Source organism: Pygoscelis adeliae, unplaced genomic scaffold (genome assembly GCF_000699105.1).
Source record: "Pygoscelis adeliae isolate BGI_AS28 unplaced genomic scaffold, ASM69910v1 Scaffold264, whole genome shotgun sequence".
NCBI lineage: Eukaryota > Metazoa > Chordata > Aves > Sphenisciformes > Spheniscidae > Pygoscelis > Pygoscelis adeliae.
In genome coordinates, this window is record NW_008824672.1 from 281230 (window position 1) to 293333 (window position 12104).

The 12104-nt window shown below is 39.4% G+C and overlaps 1 protein-coding gene across 1 annotated transcript in view; it reads right to left on the reverse strand.

Moving 5' to 3' along the window:
* Nucleotides 1-12104, reverse strand: part of CNTNAP2 (contactin associated protein-like 2) — a 1203666-nt gene that overhangs the window by 20860 nt on the left and 1170702 nt on the right. The gene's annotated exons all lie outside the window — the stretch shown is intronic.

A 12104-nucleotide genomic window follows, 5' to 3' on the forward strand; every position in this document is an offset into this window, starting at 1 on the left:
GCTGGGAACCAAAGCACATCTGTGTTTGAGTTTTGCTAAAAAAAAAAAAAAAAATCAAATCAGAATTATTAGAAAATGCATTACTAATCTTTTGAATGAGTCTGCGTTCAGTTCTGACTAAACCAGGATCAATTATATGAGGTCTGAGTTGCTGACTGGGCTCCCTAGAAACTACCATGATACATATGTCAGTGCTATTCCTAAGAGTACTGAGGGTTTTGCATCAGGGATATGTATGAGGAGTTTCAAGGCTTCAAACCAGGTAGGGTGTTTCAACTACACTTTATTTTTTGGGTTTACACCTTAAACATGAAGTGGGAGAAAACTGGTGGAAGCTGGACAAATCTTGAGCATGATTAAAACAACTTCTTGGTTTTCACACAGAACTAAGCTGTACCTTTTCTTTCTTTGCAACCATATTAGAATGATAAACATGCAACATTTAAGCTGCCCCAGCCCCCCCCCCCCCCCCCCCCCCAGTATAAGGACACAAAAGGAAGATGCATAATCTGAAAATTACTTGCATTAGATCCTTTTGTGATCCACTGTACAAGAACGGATTTTCTATTCCCCTCATTTTCCCTTTTCCTTCTCGTTTGAAAACGTCCTTTCTCTGCTAGTGTTTATCCAGCCTGTATCAATATTACAGCCACATTTCACAAGCTGGCAGTGAGCAGCAACTGTCACCTGTGACAAAGTGGAAACATGCTCGGGACTCAGCTAGAGACTAGCTTAAATGCATTAAAACAATTGTATTAGTCACATGGGTCTTTCATCCAGCTCTCCTTTAAAAAAGTAGCTTGACCAAACAGTTAGCATCATCTCCTTCAAAAATTTGATAGTAAGTAAAAATTTGATAAAACTCACACGTGCATGCACACTTTCCATAGTTAGTAGAAAAGCTGTACAAAAGCCAGAGTTCATACATGTGAATGCTACTTGTAGACCATATCACTCAGACAAGGTTCCTATCTGACCACAATATTCACTCTTACTTCAATAAAATATTCATGGTACATTCAGTGAATAGCTGCAATTTTGAGTAATTCTTATAATCTAAGGAACAATTAGGAGGCCATATTTCTCTTTAAACACTGTAACCGCTGTCAATAACAGTTTAGCGATTACCTTTTAGTCACATTTTTATATATTCTGTGGAACTTCATAGAGCAGTGCTAATAGCCTCCCACTCACAATCCTGAGTGACAAGAACAAAAATACATGAATAAGATTGTGCTACTTTAACAGCTTCAGCACCATTCTTCTCTAACTCTGTGAATAATAAGTGATGGATACTAGATCCTGAAAGAATTAAAGAAAAAAACCAAAAAACCCTAACAAGGCACCTTGCTGAAGACCTGCATTTGTGTTGAAAACATTCCACAAATGATGATTGTGCAAGTCACCTCATGCAAATTTACCACCACCTCACATCACATCAGTGCTAAAACAAGATAGATCGGCTTCTATGACTGTGAACATGTTCCTTCCTGTGCGTGTCCCATGGGGCTCAGCACACCGATACTCTCTGATGTCAGGCCATTATACTTTGCCTCCCTGTGTATTTGAGCCTGCTATAAACCCATCCCTGGAGAGTGTAATGATTATATAATGAAATACGCCTTTGTTGTCATGACTAAAATTCAATTTTCTCCCTATAACAAAGAGGGGAGAAAAAGAAAAGAAGATCTAAACAATCACATTATTTAAAAAAGGGAAATGTACAGTGCAACTACTTTGCACTGTTCCAATTGTCAGCACATAAGCTAGTGCAAAGTCATATAAATATTATAGTATATAGTATTATCATTACTTAATAGCAACATTAGTATTATTGCTTTCAGATCTGATGCAGCAATCTTCTGCTGGCTCCCGCCCCACAAACATTTCTCTAATGAAAGACTTCCAAAAGTACCACTTACAGGCCTTTTTTAACTTCAACTGGTTTTAACTGTTTGCTCCCTTGACCACATAACCTGCTGACTTGAGATGAAGATCATGATTGCAAGACAGAGACCATTCAGGCGAACCCATTCTAGCACAGATGCACTGCGGTATACAAATCCTTAACCCTGAACATTCGCACAATAACTATGCAACTGTCTACCCAGATTACTTAAACATTTTAAAAATGTATATAACTAGTACACAGTATACTAAGAACCTCACAGATGTTGCCCCATGTCTTGTGTGTTATCATTCACTGAAGATATACTTAACATCAATTACTTGTTATTTATGTTTTGTTATTTCTTTAACAGTAAAAAGATACAGGAATTTAATTCTCAGTTACTCAGTTTGATTTCAGGGCTTATTTCCCATGGCTGTGGCAGAAACATGCCACATAGTGATGAAAATAATACTATTTCTCTATTGAAAATTATGTGCTACTACTGAAGAAGCTCTTTTCCACCTAGGTGAAAAGATATAAAGAACATCTATTTTCAAGCATGCTTATGACACAAGGCACCATTAATGAGTACCCAACAAGTTGAAATTCATTATTCTATGAATCTAGAAGAAAACAAACAAAAATAAAAGGAAAAAATTGCTGCTGGACCTGTGCATAAGTAACAAATGTAGAAGTAGCACATAGCAATACTAATCAGCGTAACTAGGTTATCTGTTTTTTAAGTTTTTTTGCCCTTACTACATTACCTTGGAGTTTTCCAGTGATGCCCTTCAAAGCAGAAATAAGGCATAGCTAAGCATACTTCTTTTAGCACAGCAAGGCTCTCAGTAAATGTTATAGCCATCTAGCTCTTTCTTCTTTGATAGTGGGAAAGCTCTGCCTGAAGTAGTACATAGTGGGGCAGGAAGAAGAAAAGCACTATATATTGGAGTGATGCAGAGTTGTGGCTCCTGCCTAGGCACTATTACAAGACAAACAAATAAACAGTTTGGTTCAGATTATTACCAAAGTTGACCTAGTTAGCATGCATCTGATGAGCTACTTGTAGAAGCAGACACATTGCCAAATAGAGTTTTTATCTACTCTTTCTCTCCCTTCTCTACTTTCCATTTCTACCAGTAAAAGATTTACAGAGTAGCTGAAAGGGCCATCATGCTTCTAATAGCACAGAAGGTTATCGCACTGCTGGAGAGGTCCAGCTCCGCTTAATTCTACCATTTATTTTTTATACATTCTTGTAGCATTGCTTAGAAAGACTAGAGAAGAATGACAGCCTGATTTAGCAGAAAAAAAAGATGTGTTTGGTCCCACAGCCCTGAGCAGGTTTTTGATAGATGAAACAGAAATGCTTTCTATTTATGTGAAGTTCCCCATGTGAGGATACTAGAATGATTCGCACATACACAAGGCTCTGCAGCACAAAGCTATACAATCCAGCACAGTACTGTGCCATACCAGTATAGTCATGCCACTTGTGGAAAGATGGCCTTGGACTGTGCTACGCACTGACCTCAGAAACAGGGAGAGGAGAGAGAGTCAGCCATGAGGGAAGAGGGAAACACTCCCACTGCAAATCTTTGTAAACCTAAAAAAAAATGTTTTTATGAAACATACGTGCCTAATATCTTTGCTGAATATCTTTTCTATTCTAGCTGATCTGTGCATTTTTTTTCTTTATAGGACTCTGAAATGCAGATCAATACAGAAAGTTATAATAAATTCTGAACCTTGCACAGTGTTCAATATATACAGAGAGGATCAAGGCATCTATTTATTGTGAATTATGTTCCATTAGGAAGGAAATGTAACAGAACTTGAAGTACAGTTTGTGGGTACGCACAACAATGTATGTAATAAACATCCTGTTACGAATTCCCTTGGAGTTTTCCAGTGATGCCCTTCAAAGCAGAAATAAGGCATAGCTAAGCATACTTCTTTTAGCACAGCAAGGCTCTCAGTAAATGTTATAGCCATCTAGCTCTTTCTTCTTTGATAGTGGGAAAGCTCTGCCTGAAGTAGTACATAGTGGGGCAGGAAGAAGAAAAGCACTATATATTGGAGTGATTTTGGTTGTGACAGAAGATGCCTTTTAAACAAAGGAAAGTCTCAGCAGCACAACTGAAGCCCTTTCACTTCAATTTACTAAAGACTATTTCTTACACAATTTACACAAGACATCATTTGAGTTTTTGCTTTGAAAATGGTGAAAAATCCAGCCGTTTGGATTTAGGACAATGACCTATTTATGTGTGCCTATTTAAGCCCAGAAATAGAACAGCTTAATGATTCTGGAAAGAGAGTAGCCGTATGAGTGTGGGTACGCACAACAATGTATGTAATAAACATCCTGTTACGAATTCCCTTGGAGTTTTCCAGTGATGCCCTTCAAAGCAGAAATAAGGCATAGCTAAGCATACTTCTTTTAGCACAGCAAGGCTCTCAGTAAATGTTATAGCCATCTAGCTCTTTCTTCTTTGATAGTGGGAAAGCTCTGCCTGAAGTAGTACATAGTGGGGCAGGAAGAAGAAAAGCACTATATATTGGAGTGATTTTGGTTGTGACAGAAGATGCCTTTTAAACAAAGGAAAGTCTCAGCAGCACAACTGAAGCCCTTTCACTTCAATTTACTAAAGACTATTTCTTACACAATTTACACAAGACATCATTTGAGTTTTTGCTTTGAAAATGGTGAAAAATCCAGCCGTTTGGATTTAGGACAATGACCTATTTATGTGTGCCTATTTAAGCCCAGAAATAGAACAGCTTAATGATTCTGGAAAGAGAGTAGCCGTATCAGTAGTGGGAGAAGTCCAGCTTTGCCACAAGGTGGTATTTGTGGCTGAACTACCAGGATGCTCTGCTATTTCACTTAAGATTAAGCATCCACTCAGTGGGTAGATAGAAGGTAATCCATTATAAATCTCTATAGCCCTTCAGCTAGCTGTACTAAATTGAGCCTAAATTATCTCTATATATTTTAATAGACTGCACAGGTGAATTCACCGATTCAATTAAATGAACCACTAATTGCTTTTGGGTCAACCTTAGCAATAGATTTTCTCTTCGAAATAAAGCACCATGTGTTCTCTTGTCCCCTGTACTCAGAAATATATCTTGTTACATTACCCACTGCTCAAAGATCAGCCCAATCGGCATCTTAAGCATCTCGGTGTTATTGCATCAGGCTCCAAATAGTAGAAAGCAGTTTAAACTCCGCTGAAAGGATGCTATTGATTTCAAGAAGTCACAGTCCACCAAGATCACTAAAGCACTTTCTCTTATTTGCAGTATTTGATGCCTAGATGGAGCAGTTCAATGCAACATTGAACCCTGGCACATGCCAATACTTGAGGACTGGCAAGGTGTAAAAAAAATGAGAGAATAAATAAATTAGCTTGAATCACATACAGTACACAGTCATGGGGAGAACCTATCTGGGGTGGCATATACCTGCTAGACCAAAGCCACAGGGCTAAAAAGTCCATGTCAGGAGCAGCTACTGTATACCCAAAAGGGGGATAACACCAGACAAAGGGAAAATTATGTTCTGACACATCGCCTGGGTCTTCTGATGGACATCATCCAGTATGAAGATCAAGCACCTGTTTGCATACTAGCTGTTTATATCTTCTCTGTCCTAAGATCAGCAATTTCTATGAAAAAGCATACTAATACCACTTAACTGTGTAGATACCACATGTGATATCAGATATGCTAAATACCTACAGTACAAAGCAAAGAAGCTAAACTCCCAGAATGACGTTTAATGGGGCTGTAGTTGATGTAAACCAGCAAGGCACATAAGAGCACTGAACTGAGCTACTGTAAAGACTTTCCATGGCCCTCAAACTTCCCTGGCTTTTAATTTCAGTCTCTGAATTAAAATTCAGTAGGTGGTACAAACTGAGTATAGAACAACAGGAACTTTATTCTGTCCATTACTCAAAACTGAGCTAGTGCATACTGTTCTCTGGACACAAGTACCAGTGGAACAAGATGCTCAGTTATGGAGAAATTGTTACAGGGGTGCTGGGGGCAGCAAAGGGGCGAGCAGTCCCTGAGAATGGGGACCTGAGCTTCACAGGACCCAAGTGCAAACAACTACCAACTACTCTTTATGCAAAAATTCAAATCCCATGTAGCAGACATGCTTTTTTCAGTCCACAGGTCTGCAAGGGCCAGGCGGTATCCGGATGCCTCCCCACATGTCCCTTTCCCATCACGATAATATGCTTATGCTGCCCAGGGGCCTTCAGGGATGGAGTGAATGGGGTGAGAAGCTGCGGGGTGGTCTCCAGCCTCCATGGGACTGGGACAGCTGTCCTGTCACCCCCTCTTCTGGCACATGTTGTGAGACTTGCCATCCCCTTCGCCATGGACCCCGATCAGATCCTGAAGTCAGATGCCTTCAGACATGCCTACGCCTGATTGCTTTCCAGAGCCTTCAGGTACTGCCCACAGTATGACCCTACTGTGTGACATGGTCCTTCCGTGGCTATTTTAACTTTTTCTTTGTAACTTTATGCTACTTATTGTAACTTTTCCAGGTTTCTTTTATAAGAAATTATAGCTTGTATGGAATAATTTTGTTTAGACAGTTTATGTCTAGACTGACAAACTCACTGACCACCCACTGAAACATGAAGAAGATGCTATTTGTGGTGTATGAAGCACTGTGCCAGAAACCAAAGGAAATAACATTAACCCAGCAGTGCCAACCGATAGTGTTGCACAGCAAACACATGGTGCTTTCATTTGCTGTCTGACACTTAAGAAATGGCCTTATCCATGGTGCAAGCAAGAGAAAAATTACTTATGAAGACTGTAACAGCTCAGTGCATGTTTCAGTTGCAGCAGCAGCTTTATCAGCGTTGCCGAAACAAAAGCCATTTCTTTATGAAACGTTCCTGATATTTTCTGCACAAGCTGGAAATGATTGAACCAGGTGACAAATACACAGGATTAGAGAACCTGAGCCGGCCTGGAAGCTGCGCCATGGCCCTGGAGCACTTCCAAAACCCAGCCCCTGGCAGATGAGTTACAGCTTTCGGGTCATGCTGTAATGGAGACAGTAAATCACCGATGTGAAATGTACTCCTATCAGAGTCCCATTATTGCAGAAATAATAAAGACTAGTGCTGGGCTGCAGCTCCTCAGTCAAAAAAGGCACTGTGAAGAATGCTGTGAAACGGAGATGTTATTTGACAGCAGCCTGGTTTCACATTGCCACAAATGAAGAGGGTTTGAGAACAAGTTGGATTTCTTCTCTGCTCTTCTGCACTGATGGTATAGTTACTGAATGTTTCAAGATTTCATACTGGATGTATGATTTCCTGGAATTTTCCATTTTAAAATTTCATATGCAGCCAACAACAGTTATTATTCAGGAATTCACACTGCCTTTTAACGAAAAGGGAATTAACTGGTGCTGCAAATTTCTTAGTAATTGCATCGTAAAAATCACAAAACTAAGGCCAACAGTAGAAGTGAACATCACTTTTTCAAGGAAACAAGTATTTTCTTCACATTTTGCTACTGACTTGCTGTATAACCCTGAGTGAGTCACTTCAGATATTCACGTCAAACTCTCCCCCTCCATGTTAGTAGGATATAGAGAATTCCCCTTACCCTCTAGTTGGGAACTGTCTTACTTGAGATGTTTTGAGATCTAAGTAAAAAAAGGTATGGGCATTGCTTTTAAATATGAAAATGAAACAGTTTTTTTTTTAATCATCCCACAAACTTCTCATGACTTTGGAGAGGTCACTAATGGAGGCACAGATCATATGGCACATTTCCATTAATAAAAAAGAAAGCTCTCCCAAGGGTAATGGAACAATGCAAAATCAGGAAAAAAGAGAAGAAATACCAAGTTCCTAGAGACCCTTTGTTGCCAAGGAGTGATTCCCAGCATGCAGACATCAACTGGAAGTCTTGATTTTGGCAGAAGTCTTCAAATGTTCCCACTCAAGAGCGGTCCCTGAGAAGTGTTCTGGTAGGGGCAGAACGTCAGTGGGAGCAAAGAGTCAGCTCCGTGCCAGCAGCACCAAAACTCTCACGGGTTTGGGGGAAGAGAGACCTCTCCATGCATTACCCTTTATAACCAATGTGAGCGGTAATACAGTAATTTCCTAAAATTGTGTAGCATTTTATTTCTCCTCTAGACGACTAATCATTCTCCCCGAGTACCAGAGGCAAAAAGCTCAGCTTGCTGTTTAAAGCAGGAATCCCAAATGCAGGGAGAGCTAAAAAGAAAGGCCACCCACCTAGACAATAGCCTGAGCTGACAGAACAGGACACTAATATTGTTCAGTCAAGCTGCACCATGTACCTTGACTGCAAACCCTCCCGAGGGCTAATGGAAATCTTTCGATTGAGAAGCAAAGTGCTCAGCACACACTGATGTAACCCAAGCTGCAGAAATCAGCAAGTTCTCAAGGAAAAACTACATAAGAAGTATCTGACAGTTAGCTTCAAGAACAATTTTTTTTCTACCCCATCCTCTATCCTCTTCACATGATGCAAGAGCAATGGGATCGTGGGTTGAGGGCAGCAGCAGGAGAGCCACCACCAGGTGTTTCATCCACCTCAAAGAATTAAATGTTTCATCTACTTTTTGTCTGCAGGCAGGCTCTAAACAGAGCGAGAAGGAGTGGATGATGGGGGAGGAGAAGAAATTATATAGCTGACATTTCTTTAAAAAAAAAAACAAAAAAATCACAAATCTAAATGACTGGCAAAATAACTAAGTAATTTTATCATCATAGGTATCACTGTGAAAAAATAAAAGTTGTTATCACAGACAAAACATCCTCAGAATTAGCTGGGACACTGTATTTCAGCAGGCCCATTCTAATTTATGCTCATGATAAATAATCTTCACAGCATCTTTCATAACCCTTACAGAAGGATGTAAAACACATACATAGAGGTAGCATTACTATGCAAAAGAAATATGCAGTTTCATCCATATGGTTTGCCTAAATGTGCTTTTATGTCTTATGGAAGCTAGCTGCAACATAACTCAGCAAATGCTTTTCCGGCCAGAAAATAAATAAATAAATAATCAAATAAGACTCTTGCAGCCTGTAGTCAAACGTAATGTGTCTTAGCCAAACTCCAATGCATTTAGTTATATTGTGCTTTTGTTAAAATTATATTAAAATAATATAATTTCAGTCTGATTATTATTTTTGCGATTTAATGGGTACCCTTCTATGACTATCTGCAAATGTCCTCATACTACGCTTTGCGTTCTATATCGCCAGCCTCAAATATCTTAATAAAACTGCAGTCTCATCAAAGATTGGGTAGGCTGAAATTGCCTCTCTTGCCTCCCTCCTCCCTTACTTATCTTACTGTCTCACTTGGAGATGGTGAAAAAGCTAGAATAACCATTTGAACAAGATTCATGGTATGCAACTAAGACTGGAAAATGATTTTTCAGTAAGATATTATGTTTATTCATATACCATATATGCCTTATATTAACCTTCTCTATTCTTAAAAGTTTTGTTGGTTTTTGTTTGGTTTTTTTTTTAAATTAAAAAAGTAAGGATCTGCAATCTGTTTGTAAAGAAACCACTTTTAGGGGTGTTAGTATCACAAAGATAAAACTTCATCAGTCCCACATAATTTTTCTTATTCATCTAAAATAAAAGAAATCCATGGCTATTGCACCTACAATGCTGGATTTCAATGCAATGTAATACATAAATAAAAGTTTTTTGGGAACTGACATTTTTCAGAAGATATGCACACTGCCACGTTATGAACAAGCAATGACCTTTCTAAGTAGTGGCAATTTTAATTCTCTTATCAAAAGTCTGAAAATAGCAAGCAAATGAAAAGCAGAATGCTAGCAAGGATGAGAATGCTGTAGGTCTTACATTCTCATACCAAGGATGAGAACTTAGTAGGTCATTCTTCTTCCAACATTTTCATTCTGTTTGCTTTACTTCTTCATTTGGAATTTATTTTCTCTCTGATCAAAACATCCACTTTTTGTATAGACAATACCAACCTAGCTGTAGTACTGAAAAACACCATTTATTTTAACAATTGGAAAAATACTGTAGGGCAGTGCAGGGAAAAAGAATCAATTTCATTTCTTAGATGCAATTTCTTTTATGCTTTTTTTCCAGTATTGTATGCTTCACAATTTGAAGCTGAGCAATTTTTATTTGAACAGTCTCTATTACGTCTCAAAGTCAATGATGGGGCTGATCCAAGAAACGCTGAAGGCTTTTGCTTCTTTTCTTTGTTACAAGTATACATATGTGAAATACTCTTTCGTACTTCCTCTGCTGGAACATGCTTATGTGCAATAAATTCACTCCTGAAAAGTATTGCTATTCGATGCACAATGTCAAATTGTAATAAAAATTTAACAGCTGCATTAGATAGATCAATGACTTATCTAGTTCATTGTTCTCTCTTCAAAAAAAAAAGGTGACTGATAGTGGTGGTTCACAAGTAGTATAACAGCATGGAGCATGTAAAACAATCCCCTCCTGGAATACCTTTTCAGCTTCCCATAAACATGGGCTTTAAACCTTTCTGAGATGAAGGTTGCCTCTTGCCTTTTATTTTTTAGCCACCAGCAGAACTTCCTCCCATGAATGTGTCCAACCTTTTCAGAAACCATTAATGCTTCTGGCCTCCACGTCATCCCACGCCAGTGAGTTCCAGTGCTGAACTACTCACTCTGGGACAAATGACCTCCTGCAGCTTATTTTAAGGCTGCGGCTTGGCAAGGTAATTGAGTGTCTCAACTTCTTGTGTTGTTGAAAGCACTGGACACTTCCACTATTCTAGGACTGTACTGTATCAAAATTGGGGTAGACCAACTAAATCACCTAAAAAGAGAGCTCTCAATCTTGGGTTTAAAAGAAGCCTTCATGCACTTCAGTTAGAGTGGCAAAGCCCTGCAGAAGACCCTCTATACCCCTAGGCAGTGGAAACAATGATTCCATAAAGAATGAAATGTAAAAGCATTACACCATGATCTGGAAACCAAAAACGCTCCCTCATTCAAAAAATACACTGGGGATGAAAGAAATAGGTGTGGTTTGATGCCAGTCAACAAAGTTCACTCCATGAGAAACAGTAAGGAAGCACACTTCCTTTTCCAGTCCTGCCAATCTCAGGTTTAATAAATATAGCTTAATCAGACCTTTATTGCTTTTCAGATCGGATGCAGAATATTACATGCCAGGCATTCTCAGTGTGCATATTTTTGCAATTTCTATGATTTGCTCATCCACAATCTTATTCAGTAGGTAATGATAATAGACATTTTGACAAAAAGACACAGAGCTGGGTGTGTGGAGGGATGATGGAAGAACAGGACCAGACAACATGCAAGGGCTAACTCAGTGACTACCTTTGCATCTCAATAGATGGTGTAAACTGAACACTTCCAGATGGCCTAAATCAAACTGTGCACTACCAACATGCTTTATCATTATTACTACAGCCAAGCATGGAACAATATTCCAGAGTAGCATCTGAGGGCACAACGCCATTTGCAGTATAATGGCTTTGTTAACAAGCTGTAGCAAGTGCTCCCACCCAAATACTGAAATGGAGCTTTGGGTGTTTCTAATCTCAAGCCTAATGGATTTCTTTGGAGGGATGGGGAAACCTTCGATCAAGCTGCAATAACAATAAATATAAAAAATACTAGCGTCTCATTATGCTTGCTCTAGCATAGAAATACATTAAAACAGTACGTGAAGTTAGTTCAAGATGCTATACTGACAAGAAATACTGTCATTTGCTTTTTTTCTTAAATCTTGTACTAGATTAAACGGTGTCACATCAGCTGGATCAGGAAGCAGACATGTCTAACAGGACTGCTTATTAACTTGCTCCTTTTATAACCAGTTCGTATAAAAATAAACAAAAACTTACAGGTGGGTTGCAGCATCAGCACCAGAAGATGATCTAAATCAGATCGCCCTTCTTCGTCCCTTTGAGCTGCCCCTCTCTCTTCCCCCCAGCCCCCGATTAAACTGAACCCCACGCAGAGATAAAGCATGTAAGACAAGGTCGGGAAACCCCAAACACCAGACTGGCATCCCGGATGCCTCGCAACATACATCGCAGCTTTGTTCTGGCAGAAGACGTACGGTCATCTATTTCGCTAGCGGCGCCTCGTTTGCAGGCGGCGGGCAGCGGTGCTCCCCCC